Source organism: Erythrolamprus reginae, chromosome 1 (genome assembly GCF_031021105.1).
Source record: "Erythrolamprus reginae isolate rEryReg1 chromosome 1, rEryReg1.hap1, whole genome shotgun sequence".
Taxonomy (NCBI): Eukaryota; Metazoa; Chordata; class Lepidosauria; order Squamata; family Dipsadidae; genus Erythrolamprus; species Erythrolamprus reginae.
The window spans coordinates 41,974,357-41,987,131 of record NC_091950.1 but is presented as its reverse complement, the minus strand read 5'-3'; the positions used below and the strand labels follow the sequence as shown (position 1 = coordinate 41,987,131).

The following is a 12,775-nucleotide window of genomic DNA, read 5'->3' as shown; positions in this document are numbered from 1 at the left end:
TGTGGGGCCACATGCTCATGTGAGGGGGCAATACAGGGGTGGAGCTGATACTCGGCGACGAAAAAGTTAGCCATCACTGATCTAGTACATTCACTGGAATTATAAATCACCCCAATAAGCACCTCTGTCCTGCTTGAATTTAATTTTAAAACATCCTTTATTCAATTACCATTTGCAGACAAGAAAGTACACATATAGAATACTCATATGTAGTCTCTTAACAAGCAATTGAATGTAAAAATGAAGCTTACACAAATCCGGAATTGTTTTCAATCAATAGTCTATTATAACATCTCTCGTTTGATATTACATACAGCAAATCAAAATTCAGACTAGTTGTTTTCTTATTTACTTCATTCATTCATTCATTCATTCATTCATTCATTCATTCATTCATTCATTCGATTTTTATGCTGTCCTTCTCCTTAGACTCAGGCCGGCTTACAACATGTTAGCAATAGCACTTTTTAACAGAGCCGGCATATTGCCCCCACAATCCGGGTCCTCATTTTACCCACCTCGGAAGAATGGCAAGCTGAGACAACCTTGAGCGGGTAATGAGATTTGAACTGCTGACCTACAGATCTACAATCAGCTTCAGTGGCTTGCAGTACAGCACTCTAACTGCTGCACCGGCTCTATAAGTCCAATGTCTTTGAAAGGATCATATTAGTCAATTCTCTTTGATTTCTGAAGAAACTGTCAAACAATTATAAATAGCCTCTTGAATCTAGAGCAGTGGTTCTCAACCTGGGGGTCGGGACCCCTTTGGGGGGTCGAACAACCATTTCACAGGGGTCACCTAAGACCTTTAGAAAAGACAAATTTCCCATGGTGTTAGGAACTAAAACTACTGTTCTGGTGCCTTGGAACATATTTTTACAATTGGACCAATCAGGTGTTTACAGTGGGGCTGTCCCTCTGATCTTCCTGCCAATCAGCTTAAAGCTCTGTTGGGAGAACTGGCGCTAGACTTATGGTTGGGGGTCACCTCAACATGAGGAACTGTATAAAGGGATCGCGGCATTAGCAAGGTTGAGAACCACTGATCTAGAGCCTGAAAGCAACTTGATCAGGAGAAACATGTTTAGACAAAACCTCAATTAGATCAAGTACTGTTTGTAAACATTTTAACTGAAATATTTATCCAATCACCAATGCAAGATCCATATAGCAGCACTTAAACAGAAGTGTTGGACTTTCGTGTAGCTGCTGTAAAGAAGCAATCTTTTATTTTCTTTTTTTGATTGGTGGACTCAATGTCTCCTACCAGCATCCAATTTCTACCTGCCAGTCTTATCAGGTAGACCAGACAGGAAATATAATCAGATATGCTCATTCTACTTTATTGTAAAGCTATATTAACTGAATCTTGCAAGTCTGAAAATATAGTTCTCTGCTGCTACCACTTTTAAGCCTAATAATTTATTGAGAGTCCCCTCTGAGCCCCTTGATTCACCCACTATCCAATTATTGGGTATGCTCTCCCTTATCTGGCCATTCCCTGGATGGTACCTCTTTGCCCACTCTCCCAAGGTCATTCCCACATACCATTACACTACCTGAGGTCCATTTTGAGCTATTTGTAGTTCTCTCTCTATAGAATATTGCCTAGCTTTGTATTGGGTTTGAAACTAAATCAAACCATATTATACTAAGAGTGTTCAACTCATAAGCTAATTAAACAAGGTCATCTGAGCCTAGGGATCGTGTCATCTGTCTCATGGTGTCTGCCTTCTGGAATTACATCCCCCTTGAGATCTGTATAGCTCCCAATCCAACATAAGGACAAAATCATGCAAATTAACTCGAATAAAGTTGAATAAACAATTAAGAAGCACACTGAGGTACATCAAACTATTTTTAATTGTAGAAAGATTTTTATAATCTAAATCAGAATTGAACATGTTCTAAATAAAAAAGATTATACTTCCAATTTATTCCACCCCAAATCAGCCTAGCTTCACACAAAAGCTCTTAAACCTGGTACCATTCAGCAGAGCCTGTAGGCACTGCCCTGTAAGTAAAGTCCTACACTTAGGTAAAAAACACCCAAAAGTATACTGTATATATAAACTGAAACCAGGCTTAATAGTAGTAACTGTGAGCCAGCAGTGTGCAGCACAATCCTAAATTGCATTAACAGAGGGAGACAATCTAGATCAAGTAAGGTAATAATACCACTCTATAAAGCCTTAGTTAGACCACACCTGGAGTATTACATCCAGTTTTGGTCATCACACTATAAAAAAGAAATTGAGACGCTAGAAAAAGTGCAGAGGAGAGCAACCAGAATGATTAGGGGACTGGAAAGCTGAAACATAAGAATGGTTGCAGGAACTGGGCATGGATAGTCTAGGAAAGAGAAGGACTAGGGTAGACATGATAGCAGTGTTCCAATACGCCCCGAGTCTTCGGAGAGGGGCGGCATACAAATCTAATAAATTCAATTGAATTGAACTTGAGGGGCTGCCACGGAGAGGATCATGCTATTTTCCAAAGCACCTGAAGGACAGACAAGGAATAATGGATGAAAATTGATCAAGAAGAGATTCAACCTAGAAATAAGGAGGAATTTTCTGACAGTGAGAACAATTAACCAATGGAACAGCTTGCCTTCAGAAGTTGAGGGAGCTTCATCACTTAAGACTTTCAAGAAGAGATTGGACTGCCATTTGTCAGAAAAGGTGTAGGGTCTCCTGCTTGAGCAGGGACTTGGACTAGATGACCTACAAGCTCTCTTCCAACTCTGTTTAATCTGTTTGTTTAATCTGTTTGTTCTGACACAAATAATTATTATAATAATTATAATTATCGTAACCATCTCCCAACTTTCCTTCCTCACTTTGTTCTCTCATCCCAGGAAAGACCCAGATGATCAAATCCTGTCCTTCAGTTTTCCAAGCCTAGCTCAGTTCCACCAGAAAGCTCAATAGATTTGTGGTGCTACCATTTCATTCACTCCTAGATCTTCTAAATGCCAACATGTCCTGCTGGTAAATCTCAGGCAATGTTTTCTCCATTGCTGCTTGTGTAAGAAATTAAGGCTGTCATGTTTCTTTGACCATGTCAGCTGCACATTTGTCTTTTCTTAGACCCTTCTATGCTTGTCTCAGATTTCATTTGTTTTCTTGAGATCCTTTTTCTCTCCCTCCCCCCCCCTTTAGAAATTCTTGTTTGGCTTTTCAATTCAATTGGTATTTCTATTTATTCCTTCAATGGTTCTTTTCCTTCTATTGCTTTGCCTCTTTTTAAATTTCAATAACACTTAACAAGATGAGTATTATACCATCAGATTAACGCTGACCTCCAGGTCTTTTTCAAGAAGTCTTTCAGGGTACTTCCACATGGAACAGTTTCTGCTCTGTAATCCTCTTTATTATATGGTTCAGATTTATTTATTTTTAAAATGTAGCTGTATGATAAACAATCCGGAAAGCTCAAAAGAGGACTTATGACACAATTTATTACATTGGCCAATTTGATAGATTATAGAATAAACCTTTTTAATTGCTAAGACTAAAATTCACTAAGAAGAATAAAAGAATATCCAGGGTCTGGAGATTTAAGACAATATATTTAAGAAATAATTCTTGATTACCTATAGCCATGACATTCTTTTGAAGATTATGTATGATTTCTATTATTTTACAACAATTAACCTACAGTTGTTGACAAGGAAGTTTAGTTCATTATGTAAAGAGGGATTTTTTAAAGTCTTGAAGTCAACACTGTATAAGTCTTCAAGAGGCTGAAATAAATACCTTTTGTTGCTATTTTGTGTACTGCTAATCCCAAATCTAAGAAGATAAGAATACAGCAGACCTGGAGACACTTATTGCCAGTCATTTTATAGGCTTTATCTTAACTATAGCAAGGATTTATAGATGAATAGTGAATTAAAAGTTTGGTTAAAGCCACTATCAGTTGTTCAATTTATCATCAAATAATCAGTATTTACTATTTTTTTAACTCACTCATATGCAGGATTTTTTTCCAGGAAACCTATCCTGTTGATAAATTTAACAACTAGACACTGACGTAGATGTTTTAAATATAATCAGCAGCAAGTTAACAAAACAATTTTCAGTATTTCTTTTCATATGTAGTGCTAATTGCTGGCTAGATATTTTATAACACACTTAAATACTCTTGTTTTATGTGCAGATTCATGTGTTTACTAAATGTGGTATAGAAGTACTGTATAAATAAGTATGTAAATATTATAAATCATGTTGAAAACAACTTACACAGCTTAGCATTTATGGTTTTGAATCCAATATTAACCTATATTTATGGCCTCAATCAACACTGATAATCTGTGAATTAACAAAGGCAAACGAAGTAACATCAGTTGAAATGAAATGTTAAATCTTAATTTAACTAAAAATATTTTATCTTCCATTTAAAAACAAGATCGTCAATTTATTTTAATAAAAAATTTAAATATGTTGTTAATTATTGTAAAATTGATCTTAAATCTCTGGAAGGATTAGTCCACCACATTTCCGATATAACTTTAGATACCTTTGACATGTACCATACATCCTAAAACCATTCTTCTATTGTCAGAGCAAACTGAAAAACATTACAAACAATGATATAGGAGAGTGAAAGAGTACTTAGAATTGCTACCACTAAAAGATGTGAATGTGTGCATGTGTTAACATACCACAATAAACCATAAGTAATACCAACTTAGTATTTTCAGTGAATTCACCCACAGATTTACAAACCATGATTTATGACGTTAGATGTATGAACCAATTTATTAAACCAGGATGGAGCTTTTTCAATTTTACTAAGAAATGTGAAATGTATGTGCATGAGCAAGATTATCTCTTCTCAGGAAACAGTATTTTAGAATTGTTCTGATTATGGACTTACCGGTATCTTTAAACATCTGAGCCAGTTCTATCAACTGCCTGAAAAGGTCTAATAAAAGAAGATTGTAATTTTATTCCAAAACTACTTCCTCTCTTTAACTTACCATCCCTTTTATTATATTGCAACTACAGTGATCCCCCGAGTTTCGCGATCCCGATCTTTGCGAAATGCTATATCGCGATTTTTTCACCCGATGACGTCACTCCCTTCCTTTCTCATCTTTCTTTCTCTCTCTCTTTCTCTATCTTGCTTCTTCCTCTCTCACACTCTCTTCCTCCCTCTCTCATCTCTTTCTTTCCTTCTCTCTCTTTCTCTATCTCTCCCCCTCTTGCTCTCGAGCGGCGGGCGGCACCCAGGGAAGGTTCCTTCGGCCGCCCAGCAGCTGATCTGCTCGGCAGCGCAGTAGCAGCGAGGAGCCGAAGATGGGGTTTCCCCTTTGCGTGGGCAACGGGGAAACCCCATCTTCGGCTCCTCGCTGCTACTGCGCTGCCGAGCAGATCAGCTGCTGGGCGGCCGAAGGAACCTTCCCTGGGTCTTCAACTCCCAGAGCGGCGGACAAGCGGCGGCCGGACAAGCGGCGGACAAGCGGCGGGCGGACAAGAAAAGCGGCGGGCGGACAAGCGGAAAAGCAGCGGACAAGCGGCGGGCGGACAAGCGGCGGACAAGCGGCGGGCGGACAAGAAAAGCGGCGGCCGGACAAGCGGAAAAGCGACGGACAAGCGGCGGCCGGACAAGCGGCGGCCGGACAAGAAAAGCGGTGGCCGGACAAGCGGAAAAGCGGCGGACAAGCTGAAAAGCACCGGACAAGCGGACAAGCTGAAAAGCGGCGGACAAGCGGGCAGGCAGGCAGCTCCTCAGCTGCTGGGTCTTCCCAGGTGCGGAAGTAAAAACACCATCTGCGCATGCGCGGCCATGGAAAAAGGGGCGCGCATGCGCAGATGGTGTTTTTACTTCCGCACCACTACATCCCGAAAAATCGATTATTGCGAGGGGTCTTGGAACGGAACCCTCGCGATAATCGGGGGATCACTGTATTGCTAATTCTTAGATGAATTACATTAAAGACACAGGAGCTTTTAGGTACTGCCTAAAAAGCAGATTTTTTTCACAAACAATTGAGTCCCCTCTCCCTTAATAAAATGATCGTGTCCAAAGGAAATACATAGAGAGAGAAAATACAAATGGAAGTTGCAAACTATCCAATTTTTTTTTAATGGAATAGGCCTGTGGTGGCGAACTTATGGCACGTGTGCCCAAAGTGGCATGCAGAGCCATTTCCGCTGGTACGCACAGCGTTGCCCATTCCTCTTCTGGGTTTTCAGTGCACGCATGCGCACTGGCCAGCTGTAGGAGGAGGCCAGGCATGGCTGGCTGGACGCTGCCTGAATGTAATACTAGCAGGAGGCCGAGGAGGCCACTACTGCCTCTTGGACAGTGCTAAGGGACTGCTACTGCAACTTGCCATCGCCCCCGCTGCCCTGCCAACTGCTCCTGCCACTGTCAGGAAAGCACTGAGACCAGGGGCAATGGGGTGGCGGTAGCAAGGATGGGCGGGGCGGGGCTTCCCTGTCTCCCTGTCCGAGCGGGCTTCTACTTCCTCCCCTGTGCAACCACATAATCTATCTTGGTAGAATTGCAAATATCTTTTTTACTGAACTTCTACTGCCATTACTATGATTTCCACATCAGTTTAAAACCACATATTATCTTAACTTGAAAGTTAAGCAGCAAAAAGTCCAATTACCACTTGAATGTGAGACCACTAAGAAATTCTAAGGTAGAAGATAGAATAACAGAGTTGGGAAGAGATCTTGGAGGTCTTCAAGTCCAACCCCATTTAGGCTGGAAACCCTACTCCACTTCAGGCAAATGGTTATCCAACAGCTTCTATAAAACTTCCAGTGTTGGAGCATTCACAACTTCTGGAGGCAAGTTGTTCCACTGATCAATTATTCTGTCAGGAAATCTCTCCTTAGTTCTAGATTGCTTCTCTCCTTGATTATTTTCCACCCATTGCTTCTTGTCCTGCCCTCAGGTGCTGTGGAAAATAGCTTAAACTCCCATTTCTTTATGGTAGCCCATGAGATATTGGAACACTGCTATCAAGTCATCCCTACTCCTTTTTTCCATCAAGCTAGACATGCCCAATTCCAGCAACTGTTCTTTCTATGTTTTAGCCTCCAGGCCCCTAATCATCTTTGTTACTCTTCTCTGTACTTTTCTATAGAGTCTCCATATCATTTTTACAATGTGACCAAAACTGAATGCAGTATTCCAAGTGTGGCATTATAAAGTGGTACTAACACTTCACGTAATATTGATTCTACCACTCTGTTAATGCAGCCTAGAACTGTATTGGCTTTTTTTGGCAGCTGCAGCACACTGGTAGCTCATATTTAAATGAGGGTTTTTAAAAATATTTTAAATTATATTTAGATTTGTCATGAATTGTTGTATCCTGATGTGAGCCGCCCCGAGTCTGCGGAGAGGGGCGGCATACAAATCTAAATAATAAATAATAAATAAATAAATAAAGGTTGTAGCTTAAACTGGAAAGTTAAAACAAATACAGTACTATGATAGATCACTTCCATAAAGTTGCTCAAAAAACTCAGAGACAATTACAAACATGTAATTGTAAGAATCAAATCAGATCAACTTACTTTTTAATATCTGTATTATATTGCAACAAACAGACAAGATGGATGGGCACACAAATCAAAATAAAATGATTGATCAATCAATCAATTAATCCACACACATTTTCATGTAATTCTGGAGGCATCACTATTGTCACGCTTTTTTTTTTTAAATGACAATTTCATCAACATGATAGTAAATATAGGTCTGATACTCTTTCCTATAATCTATGCAGGAACATCATAGTAACATGAAAATTGGGCCAGTTCTTTTTTAAAGTATTTTTTAAAATTTAGGTTGAAGATATGCACATGACCACAAAAAGACAGAGCAACAGTTGTCAAACGAAATGAGGAAACTGATTTTTCCTGTGAAGATTATTTTTAGCTTAATTTTATTATTTTTTTCTTGTAGTTCAGCATTTGCCTATTCTCCTCTTACTTCCTAATTACTTCCAGATAACCATCTATATTGATCTGAAAGTTGGATTTACAAGAAATACTATTTATATTTCTCCCTGAACCCAGAAATTATTACTGATTTTCAGCTGACAAAGGCAAAAAGGCACCAAATTCAGGCTTCTTAAAGTAGGTGTGCTGTTTGTAATACAGTACAGTATATTCAGCCAATTTCTTGCAACAAGAAACTCATACTCACTGATTCAAGCTATACATTAGAGTTCCAACTAATTCACCTATGAATAAAAGTAACAATGTTGTCCTTTGTATGTAGCGTATCAATATAGCCTCAAATGGGTTCTTTATCTCTTTCTACTCAAAACTTGTCCCAGCTTGACCAAACAGAAAAGAATTAAATTGTTATAGTGATATGGCTTTACAGCCTCGCAAATTTGCTCCCACTTTCGTTTTTGATCATGACCTTCCAAAGTGACTCACATTAAAAGTCCCCAATTCGCAACAATACTAGAACCAGAGAACCAGTGAGTCTTCAAATGACGTGATCATTATTTATTAAATTTACTCTGGCAACTCTGGGAAGTTTACAAATTATTTAAAATATGAAAAATCAGACATGTACACTGCCAAGAAACAAACCCAAAAAATAATTTTAAAAAGATAAAGGTGGCCCCACAGCAAACTTGGTAGAAACAAAAGAAATCAATCTAGGTTAAAAGATGACTTCAATTATCCTTACCAAACCTTTGCAGGGGTGAACAGCTCTTCCTGAACCCACAAATTTATTTAAAATTGATGGTGTTACCCAGGACTCTTGGAAGTTACAGTATGGCAATTTCTGGAAAGCAACCATCACTGTCCCATAAGGTTTTAATGATTATCAAACACTTTTTAACACCGAGACAATAGTATTTACATCTACGGTAATACAGTGATCCCTCGAGTTTCGCGATCTCGAGTTTCGCGAAACGCCATATCGCGAGTTTTCAACCCGGAAGTAAACTCCACCATCTGCGCATGCGTGCCCTTCCACGCATGCGTAGATGGTGGAGTTTCCCCGCCGGGCAGAGGCTTCCCTGGGTCTTCCCCCTCTTGCCCTGGTAAGACAGCATCGGCACGAGCAACGGCGTGGGCGGGCGGGCGGCACGCGCGCGGGAAACCCCACCTCCGCCTCCCAGCTGGGAAGCGGAGCCAGCAACAGCGTGGGCGGGCGGGCGGTGCGCGCGAGCCTGGGGACACCCTAACTCTGCTTCCCAGCGCGCGCGCGTTGCTGGGGAAAGCGCGCGCGCTTGGGGACTCCCTAGGTCCGCTCCCCAGCTGGGGAGGGAGTCCCCACCCCGCGCGCGTTGCTGGGGAATGCGCGCGCGCTTGGGGACTCCCTAGGTCCGCTCCCCAGCTGGGGAGGGAGTCCCCACCGCGCGCGCGTTGCTGGGGAATGCGCGCGCGCTTGGGGACTCCCTAGGTCCGCTCCCCAGCTGGGGAGGGAGTCCCCACCCCGTGCGCGTTGCTGCGGAATGCGCGCGCGCTTGGGGACTCCCTAGGTCCGCTCCCCAGCTGGGGAGGGAGTCCCCACCGCGCGCGCGTTGCTGGGGAATGCGCGCGCGCTTGGGGACTCCCTAGGTCCGCTCCCCAGCTGGGGAGGGAGTCCCCACCCCGCGCGCGTTGCTGCGGAATGCGCGCGCGCTTGGGGACTCCCTAGGTCCGCTCCCCAGCTGGGGAGGGAGTCCCCACCCCGCGCGCGTTGCTGCGGAATGCGCGCGCGCTTGGGGACTCCCTAGGTCCGCTCCCCAGCTGGGGAGGGAGTCCCCACCGCGCGCGCGTTGCTGCGGAATGCGCGCGCGCTTGGGGACTCCCTAGGTCCGCTCCCCAGCTGGGGAGGGAGTCCCCACCCCGCGCGCGTTGCTGGGGAAAGCGCGCGCGCTTGGGGACTCCCTAGGTCCGCTCCCCAGCTGGGGAGGGAGTCCCCACCCCGCGCGCGTTGCTGGGGAATGCGCGCGCGCTTGGGGACTCCCTAGGTCCGCTCCCCAGCTGGGGAGGGAGTCCCCACCCCGCGCGCGTTGCTGCGGAATGCGCGCGCGCTTGGGGACTCCCTAGGTCCGCTCCCCAGCTGGGGAGCGGACCTAGGGAGTCCCCAAGCGCGCGCGCTTTCCCCAGCAACGCGCCACCCCAGGCGCGAGCAACGGGGTGGGCGGGCGAAGGGCGGCCGGCAGTGGAAGCAAAAACACCATCTGCGCACGCGCAGATGGTGTTTTTACTTCCGCACCGCTACTTCGCGAAAAATCGATCTTCGCGAGGGGTCCTGGAACGGAACCCTCGCGATGATCGAGGGATCACTGTATATATTAGTGTCCACTATTTAAAGGTTTCTGTTCAACCCTTTCAGGTATGTGGTAGATATCAAATGTGTGCCTGGGCAGATACCAGTGGATTCCTCCTGATATTGCAGCTCCCATCCCAGAGACACAAATCTGCCCCAAGCAGTTTTAATATTTTCTAGAATAATTTGGGAATGATGTTTCAGACTATCAGTAATTAGTCCAAGAGAAGCACTTATTATGACCTACAGTACATATAAAGAAAGGTGAAATGCAGCATGCACCTCTATAACGACACAGACTATCTGGTATAGAGTAAATGGAGAAAGCTAAAAGAGTACAGTTGAATAGTATCTTCATGTGAATTATGTCCAAATTAATTCAAATAAGCTTAACCTAATTTTATTCAGGTTGAATAATAAGAAACACACAATTTGTTTTGTCAAACAAAAGAAATATATTTATTTGCAAAATATAAAAAGGAAAGTTAAGGATACCAAAATGCAGGCTTTTTATGGCACAAGGTAGCCTGTGCAAGGGGTGAAAATCATTTGAATTGTTTCAAACTTGAAACTTCTTCTTTTAAGCTAAAAATTAACATTTTACTTGTGTTTTGTAGAACACTTCCCTTTCCCCCTTGAAAAGGTAGTTTCACAGTTGAGATGGGGTGGGGGTTTAGTTTGAATTTAAACAAGTTACTTCTTTGCAACAATTAAAAATATAAGAACTGCCTAACAATACCTATAAAATTACTTAATTCACATGGATTTGCACAAATAATTTTAAAACAAGAAAGCAGAACCAAATGTGATAGTGTACTCATCATTCTGTCATACCAGACATAAAGTTAGGCATTTTGTAACTTATTTCTGGGACCGGATATAAGCTGGAAAAGTTGAGAGGGAACATCCAGTTTCTGCAAGGGTGGAAAAAATCTAGTTCACATTTGAAAGTTTCAAAGCTGTATGACGCTTATTTTATAGATGAATGTTCTTAATAATAGTAAACAATACTCTACTAAACAAATAATTCCCTCAACACTGTCAATTTTTTACTACACAGAAACATAGAAGTCTGACAGCAGAAAAAGACCTCATGGTCCATCTAGTCTGCCCTTATACTATTTTCTGTATTTTATCTTAGGATGGATATATGTTTATCCCAGGCATGTTTAAATTCAGTTACTGTGGATTTATCTACAGTAACTGCATCTGCACTTCTATTTCTACTAGTTTTTTCTCATCATTCCTATCACCCATTTCCTCCCACTTAGGATTATAACTTGTTGCTTGTATCCTTAAGATTTTTGTTTCTTCATTGCTTATTTGACCCCTATGATAATCATTAAGTGTTGTACCACATGATTCTTGACAAATGTATCTTTTTCTTTTATGTACACTGAAAGCATCTGCACCAAGACAAATTCCTTGTGTGTCCAATCGCACTTGGCCAATAAAGAATTCTATTCTATTCTTTCCTAATATGCGAGAAGCAGGTATTTCATGGCTGGTTCTAAAATAGGAAATAAGAGAAGGGAGAGGCTTAATTTGCAAAATAATGAGAAAAGCATTCTTGTTATTTCCTTTAGCTCCCATGTGGCCAGTGCTGTATGGTGGATTTCCTGCTGTGAAGCAAACAGACTGGAAGTGGCCAGAAGTTAACTCCACAATATTCCATACTAACTTTGCAATGGTCATTTTTGATAATCTGATTGTGAAAAGGATTTGGCTCTGGTATTCCTAATCTAGGTGGAGGAGGGGAACCATATCATATCATTACAGATCTTGTTTATGACATTTCAATAGAAGAGAATAAAGCAGTGGCCATTTGTGGCCTATTTTCAAAACAGTATTCTTTGATATGCCAAATAGACACTGCAATTGCATAGGATCTCATTGCTTCCAACATTCCAAAGCAAATATTTTCCCAAATATCAAACATTTTATTTGAATGTATTTAGCTGCCCATATAACATACAAGTGACTCTGGGCAGCATACAACACTTAATTTAAAAACCAATAAGTATGTAAGAAACAGTCACGATTTTTAAAAAATATACCATTCAAAGCAGCAAAAAATGACTAGAATTTAATTTAATCATATATTAATGTAATAATAATGTCTTGTGTATATATTGACACTAGTTTGAGAGGTCCCGTCATAGTTTGGCAGGAATCTGGGAATTGGTTCACACATTTAGATTTCAGCGAAACCTCAGAAAAAGATTTTATTGTCATAAGGACAAGAAAGAAAGTATCCGGATTAAGTCTTGTATATAAGGGCCTGAGATATATTGAGGAGGCTGAGGAACAGCAGACAAAATAGGCAGAAGAGAAGGTAAGAGATTTTAAAACAATAGCAATATTGGACAAATCAGGAGAAAAGTGAAGAAAAACAATTCACTATTGGGTTCAGTAGTTATGACAAAGAGATGTTGTTGAGAGAGAAATGGTTACCACCCAACAATTCCCATACTTTTTGGCAATTTTTGAGTTTGAACTTGAGAAAGTATGTCAT

At 41.6% G+C, this 12,775-nt stretch overlaps 1 protein-coding gene across 1 annotated transcript in view; it reads right to left on the bottom strand.

Annotated features, from left to right (window-relative positions):
• HIF1A (hypoxia inducible factor 1 subunit alpha) overlaps positions 1 to 12,775 on the bottom strand; it is a 52,689-nt gene that overhangs the window by 27,680 nt on the left and 12,234 nt on the right. The gene's annotated exons all lie outside the window — the stretch shown is intronic.